Source organism: Macrobrachium nipponense, chromosome 31 (genome assembly GCF_015104395.2).
Source record: "Macrobrachium nipponense isolate FS-2020 chromosome 31, ASM1510439v2, whole genome shotgun sequence".
NCBI classification, from domain to species: Eukaryota; Metazoa; Arthropoda; class Malacostraca; order Decapoda; family Palaemonidae; genus Macrobrachium; species Macrobrachium nipponense.
The window spans coordinates 71,011,088-71,019,402 of NC_061093.1; positions in this window are offsets into that span (position 1 = coordinate 71,011,088).

Consider the following 8,315-nt stretch of genomic DNA (forward strand, 5'->3'; position numbering starts at 1 on the left):
CACACACACACACACACATATATATATATATATATATTATATATATATATATATATATATATATATATATATATATCTATATATACTACATATATATATATATATATATATATATATATATATATATATATATATTATATACATACAATATATATATATATATGTGTGTATATATGTGTGTATATATATAATATACATATTTTATATATTTATATGTATATATATGTGTATATATATATGTAGTATATATATATATATATATATATATATATATATATATATATATATATATATATATATATATATAAAGTCCAGAAGGAGTCATGATACATATTTAAAATGCCAAGTTTATTATATATGAGACGTTTCGCACAACTGTGTGCATCATCAGTCTGTGAATTAAATACAAAGACATATTAAAATCATATAAAGTTAAAAGGAATTCACAATTTTAAAAAATAAAGTAAAAAAAAAAGATTAAAAAGAGCAGTAAATAAAAAGAGAGACTACTAAAAACACCAACCGTCCATGATCGAGGTGAAGATGGAATGAGTTACAGTTGGCAGAGAGAAGCGACGACAACTATGCCAGGTACAGAGGTGACGAGGACAAATTACCGTTTAATGAGGGCACCAGTCTTTTAATATATAACGACTCAAGCGTTGTTAGTTGGTCAGGATGTTTTTACATAATCAATTATTGTAAAATTGTTCTTTTTTAATTTGTAATTTCAGTCTTGCATATTCTTGATGGTTTCTGATATTGGAAAATTTCTGGTTGTTTTTATCCCTTGACCTGTACGGAAGCTAAAGCCCAAATGGCTACAATATCTGACCCTCAGCAACCTCCGAGTCGATCCAACGTAAGAGCCCGGACATCCAGGGCATGTGAATTTATAAATAACGTTGGATCTCATGAAGGGCTGAAGGCGATCTTTAAAGTTAAAAACGATCGAATAGTGCAAGGATTACTCGACACAAGCCTGACTTTAAGACACGGAATTTCCTGTTCAATTATACGAGTGAGGTTTAAGATAAATTTTGGAATCTGAAAAATACGGAACAGTAGCATAAAATATTTTCTCGGTACATCAAAACGTAGTTGTTGATGGATGGCAAAGAATTTTTTGTTAAGTACCTTGTTGGTAATTTTATGTACTAAATCTTGTGGAAATGAATTGGGCTTTGGAAAAAGTTTGCCAAGAAGACATTTCATTGTGAAATATTTGCCATGAGGAAGAATATTTGAGAGCTCTATTAATCAGCGTATAGATGGTGTTGAGTTTAAATGAGTTATTGGCAAGAGCTATAAAAGTTTTATTGGTTAAACCCGTATAAGTTCGTTTTCTGTATACTGCCGTGGTGAATTCCGAAGGTTATTGTCTCGTTATCCACGCTTGGGAATATCAAGAATATGGAGGCTACCCTCGCTCCTCTTACCTCCATAGTAAAATTAATCTGAGAATGAGCGTTCTTAATGAATTCTAAAAACAAGGAGCACTGCCATGAATGTCTAAATAAAGCAAAAGTATCATCCACATATCTTCGATATAAAAAATGGTTTAAAATTAGGGTCACAACCGTTTAAAAGTTTTGATTCTAAATCAGACATAAAAAGTTAGCAAAAATAGGGCCTAAAGGAGACCCCATAGCAACTCCATCGACCTGCGAGTAGAGTTGTTTATTAAAAATGACATCGAATCTTGCACAGCAAGATCGAGAAACTGTTTAAAAGTCAACCGGTCAAAACCATGAAATGTTGTATCATCATCAATAAAAATTTTGTCAAGTATAATATTAATAGTATCATTTAGTGGAACATTTGTGTAAAGAGGGACTCAACGTCGAAGCTGACCATGTAATAGTCCCCATCTTGCTTAGTGATTAATTGCTGGAATTCATAGCCGTTTCTTTAGGAATACTCATTGTTCCTTAATTCAGACAGTAATCCAGTTAAAAATTTAGAGATAGAGAAAGAGGGGCTATTATATGCAGCCATAATTGGTCTAAGTGGCAAGTCAGGCTTATGTATTTTTGGTTCCATATAGTATGCTAAATGACGAACCAGTAACAAACAGTTGTTGATAGATAGTTTCATTTATAATGTTGTCATTTTTTAATTTTTCTAAGAAATCTGTTGATCTTATCTTCTCTCTTATATATACAAGAAATGTTGGTTCACCATGAGACTTAAACTTCGTACAGTCAGATAAGATATTTTCCATTTTCCTGGACATAATCATTTTGTTCAAAATAACAACTCCTTGCCTTTATCAGGTTTACATATAACAATATCTTCTCTCTTTAAGTTTCAACAGTAATTTCAAATCATTTGGTCTAAAAAATGGTGTCCAGTTAGTTTTAAGATTGGTAAAGTTTTATGAGTTAGGTTGGAAATTTTCTGTTGAAGATTGCCTATATTTTGATTAAAATCTAACTTCATCAGTCTTTGGAATAACATCTCAAAAGGTAAGAAAAATTCTGGCATAGTTGGGTCTAAAAGACGGAAGGCAGAAATCCAACCCAAAAGAAAGTAAAAACTCTTCTCTCTTTGATAAAACTAGTCAGAGTAGTTAAAAATACACTTGTTTCTTAGCTGGAATTCAGGAATAACAACACCAAGGTTCAACAATTTTCTTTGATGTCTACTAAAAATATCAGAAATATAATTATTAATAAAATTACAAACATTCTTTGGTATAGTAAACGGTCTATACCAAAGAATTGTTTTGTAATTTTATTAATAATATATTTCTGATATTTTTAGTAGACATCAAAGAAAATTGTTGAACCTTGTGTGTTTTTATTCCTGAATTCCAGCTAAGAAACAAGTGTATTTTAACTACTCTGACTATGTTTTATCAAGAGAGAAGAGTTTTTACTTTCTTTTGGGTTGGATTTCTGCCTTCCGTCTTTTAGACCCAACTATGCCAGATTTTTCTTACCTTTTGAGATGTTATTCCAAAGGACTGATGAAGTTAGATTTTAATCAAATATAGGCAATCCTCAACAGAAAATTTCCAACCTAACTCATAAAACTTACCAATCTTAAACTAACTGGACACCATTTTTTAGACCAAATGATTTGAAATTACTGTTGAAACTTAAAGAGAGAGAATTTGTTATTATGTAAACCTGATAAAGGCAAAGGGAGTTGTTTTTATTTTTGAACAAAAATGATTATGTCAGGAAAATGGAAATATCTTATCTGACTGTACGAAAGTTTAAGTCTCATGGTGAACCAACATTTCTTGATATATATAAGAGGGAAGATAAGATCAACAGATTTCTTAGAAAATTAAAAATGACAACATTATAAATGAAGCTACCTATCAACAACTGTTTGTTACTGGTTCGTCATTTAGCATACTATATGGACAACCAAAAATACATAAGCCTGACTTGCCCACTTAGACCAATTATGGCTGCATATAATAGCCCCTATTTCTCTATCTCTAAATTTTTAGCTGGATTACTGTCTGAATTAAGTAACAATGAGTATTCCTTAAGAAACGGCTATGAATTCCAGCAATTAATCACTAAGCAAGATGGGGACTATTACATGGTCAGCTTCGACGTTGAGTCCCTCTTTACAAATGTTCCACTAAATGATACTATTAATATTATACTTGACAAAAATTTTTATTGATGATGATACAACATTTCATGGTTTTGACCGGTTTTGACTTTTAAACAGTTTCTCGATCTTGCTGTGGCAAGATTCGATGTTCATTTTTTAATAAACAACTCTACTCGCAGGTCGATTGGAGTTGCTATGGGGTCTCCTTTAGGCCCTATTTTTGCTAACTTTTTTATGTCTGGATTTAGAATCAAAACTTTTAAACGGTTGTGACCCTAATTTTAAACCATTTTTATATCGAAGATATGTGGATGATACTTTTGCTTTATTTAGACATTCATGGCAGTGCTCCTTGTTTTTAGAATTCATTAATAACGCTCATTCTCAGATTAATTTTACTATGGAGGTAGAGAGCGAGGGCAGCCTTCCATATCTTGATATTAAGGTAACGAGAAATAATTCGGAATTCACCACGGCAGTAATACAGAAAACGAACTTATACGGGTTTAACCAATAACTTTTATAGCTCTTGCCAATACTCATTTAAACTCAACACCATCTATACGCTGATTAATAGAGCTCTCAAATATTCTTCCTCATGGCAAATATTTCACAATGAAAATGTCTTTCTTGGCAAACTTTTTCAAAGCCAATCATTTCCACAAGATTTAGTACATAAAATTACCAACAAGGTACTTAACAAATTCTTGCATCCATCAACAACTTACTTTTGATGTACCGAAGAAAATATTTTATGCTACTGTTCCGTATTTTTCAGATTCAAAATTTATCTTAAACCTCACTCGTATAATTGAACAGGAAATTCCGTGTCTTAAAGTCAGGCTTGTGTCGAGTAATCCTTGCACTATTCGATCGTTTTTTAACTTTAAAGATCGCCTTCAGCCCTTCATAGATCCAACGTTATTTATAAATTCACATGCCCTGGATGTCCGGGCTCTTACGTTGGATCGACTCGGAGGTTGCTGAGGGTCAGATATTGTAGCCATTTGGGCTTTAGCTTCCGTACAGGTCAAGGGGATAAAACACCAGAATTTTCCATATCAGAAACCACTCAATAATATGCAAGACTGAAAATTAAAAAAGAACATTTTACAATAATTGATTATGTAAAACATCCTGACCAACTAACAACGCTTGAGTCGTTATATTAAAAGTTAGGACTGGTGCCCTCATTAAACGGTAATTTGTCCTCGTCACCTCGGTACCTGGCATAGTTGCCGTCGCTTCTCTCTGCCAACTGTAACTCATTCCATCTTCACCTCTGATCATGGACGGTTGGTGTTTTTTAGTAGTCTCTCTTTTATTTACTGCTCTTTTTAATCTTTTTTTTGTGACTTTATTTTTTAAAATTGTGAATTCCTTTTAACTTTATATGATTTTAATATGTCTTTGTATTTTATTCACAGACTGATGATGCACACAGTTGTGCGAAACGTCTCATATATAATAACTTGGCCTTTTAAATATAGTATCATGGACTCCTTCTGGACTTTTTATAATTGAATGCTGAAGCACCGTATATAATATATATATATATATATATATATATATATTATCATATATATATATATATATATATATATATATATATATATTCTATATATATATATAATATATATATTATATATATATATATATGTATACATATATATACATATATATATATATATATATATATATATATATATATATATATATAATAGATATATATATATATATATATATTATATAGTATATATATATATATATATATAATATATATATAATAAATGTGTGTGTGTGTGCTTAAAAAAATCACAGTAGACGCACGTGACTTCATAAATAAGCGAATTCCACAGGAAAATGATAGTCAGAAATCCAAGCGCTTTCGTCTTTACTCAGACATTGTCAAGGAGCTAATGAAGTAAAATTGGAGAGAAAGGTCTCATTTACAAAACAAGATCGAGAATACCAGATGGTTAATTGTCAAAAGGGTAAAAATTAAAAGGGATAATCCAGGATTATCGGATATCACACGGTCACAAACTAAAACAGATTTGACCCTAACCGAAATTACAAAGTATCTTTTACAGTCCAAAAACATGTAAAAACTGAATATATTAGTTTTGTTGCTTATATTTATCTACAACTTTTTTCATTATGAAAGCATCAACTTTAAATAAACCAAGACTTAAACTTTAGAAACATTTCTATCATTTGACTTGATAAAACAAGATTCAATGATATTCCTTTTAACTGTGTCATTACATGGGACTAAGGCTCTTGCTTGACTCCAGTTAATAGGATGGTCTAAATCTCTTATATGTACGAATAATGCATTCGATATTTGCCCAGTTCTCACTTATAAGCAGACGGTATGGCTTTAATCAGACGGTTCCTCTCGATTGGAAGAATCGGATGCTGGATTATTGCTACGGAAAATTGAAAAAGTGCTGCAACCGTCTTGAAAGGAAGCTTCAAGTCAAGCTGAAGAATCTTATTGCTGAAAGCGACTGGACTAAGCATGCCAACGTGGACTTCACCTCCCTTTTCACAAACGTTCCTATCAAGGAAACGATTAATATAGTTTTAAACTCTATTTATAATAACACTGAACAAGTGAGAAATATTTCAAGAAATGCTTTTAAAACTCTTCTTAACTTATGCATTAACGATAATCACTTTTTATTCAATAATTTGCACTACAAACAATTTGAAGGTTTCGCAATGGGATCTCCACTTTCAGCCCCAATGGCCAAACATATTTCTTTGTTTTCATGAAAAAACGATGGCTTGATGTTGATTGTCCCCTTGAGTTTAAACCAATTGTTTATCACAGGTATGTTGACGACACATTTTTGGTTTTCAGGCATTTAAGTCACGTACAGCGGTTCCCATGATTACTTAAATAGTAAAACACCCATGTATTCAGTTACCGTGGAACATGAAGAAAATAATATTCTTAACTTTTTAGATTCAAGCATTACAAAAACTACCGCAAACAATAAGTCGCTCTTAAATTTTAGCATTTTTAGAAAGTCTACTTTTACCGGTCTTGGAATGAATTTCCAAAGTGCTACATTCTTTAACTTCAAAATGAATAACATTAAGACTTTAATACATAGAACATATTCTCTCTGCAGCTCTTGGCAGGCATTTGACTCAGAAATAAAGTTTCTGTTAAACTATTTCAAAATTAATGGCTACCCCAATAACATAATGTATAAAGAAATCAAAAAGTTCCTAATATTTCTCTTAGTATAAATAACAAAAATAAATACCAACCCAGGGTTGATAAAACTAACTATGGTATTTTAAATTTCCAGTTTATAAGTGATCCTTGTTCTAAATACGTTACAAGAGAACTAAGAAATATGTTTAAGTATAGTTTTCCCCACATTAACCCCAAGTTAATATTTACCAACAACCATACTATCCAAGCGTTGTTAAACCATAAAGATAAACTACCTTCAGACCTTTTGTCTGGCATCACCTATATTTACAAGTGTGACGCCTGTAGCGCCACCTATATTGGCCAGTCAAAACGGTCGGTCCGGACAAGATCTTCCGAACATTATGGCATTTCTCCTCGTACTGGTTGCTTGCTGGCCGAGCCAATCAGATCACCGATTTTACAGCACATAGAGGAATGTAATACAGGTAGAAGATTGGAAAATTTTAGTGTGCTTGGTACTTTAAGAGAAGAGTCATTATTGAGAATCTCTGAGTCGATAGAAATATTTTTAAGGAAACCAGATCTTAATCTGACAATTCATCTTATACCTTGCTTTTAATATAAATCATTCAGTCATTCATTTGTAGTGTAAACTTTCCATCACTGTCTTTCCCACCATTCTGTTTTTGTTAGTACGGTTTGGGATTTATTTTAAAGTTGGGGGGGGATATAAAGATTTGATAATTTTATTTGGATTTTAGTATGCTGGTGCAATTTATTTTAAAGATTTTAACCATTATCTTATTGTTGCTACTTTTACTCAGCTTTGTCAGCCAATAATTACATAATCTTGTAACTACCATTAAAATACTATAATGTCTCTTTTAGGCTTGAAAATGTTGTTATAAAAAAACAACGAAACGCGTCGCAATAAAAATGTGGCGTCTCTTAACCTATGCTCTTCTTTTCCTACTGAGATTGAGATTTCCAAAACATCTGTCTACTTTCACTGTAATCGTAGATAAATACATTAAAATGCATTAAATTGCATGAAGAATCGTAAAATAATAAATAATTTATTATTTTTACGATTAGAATAGTAATGCATTGCCGTTTTTCGCTTGAACTTCTGAAGTTTGAGTTGCAAGATCATATTGGCAATAATCGACATATCTCACTACAATTGCAATTAGGCGTCATTAGTTGGAGAAAAAAATTTAATCCTGTAAGCAGGTCATTTTGTTTTTGATATTAGGCCAGAATCATTTGACAGGGGCATTGATTAACTCTCACCTATATATCACACAACTAGATGAAAAAATAATTAATTCTTAGAAAGAAAACAAGGCTATTATGATGCAAGAGGTGGACAATGCAGATTTTATTTTTGGTTAAAAAAGTCTCGTTGCAGAGTTAATTAGGAGCAAAATCAGTGTAAAAATATAAATAAACCAGTGATTTTTGTATCTCTCTCTCTCTCTCTACTCTCTCTCTCTCTCTCTCTCTCTCTCTCTCTCTCTCTCATCTCTCTCTCTCTCTCTCTGTATATATATATATATAT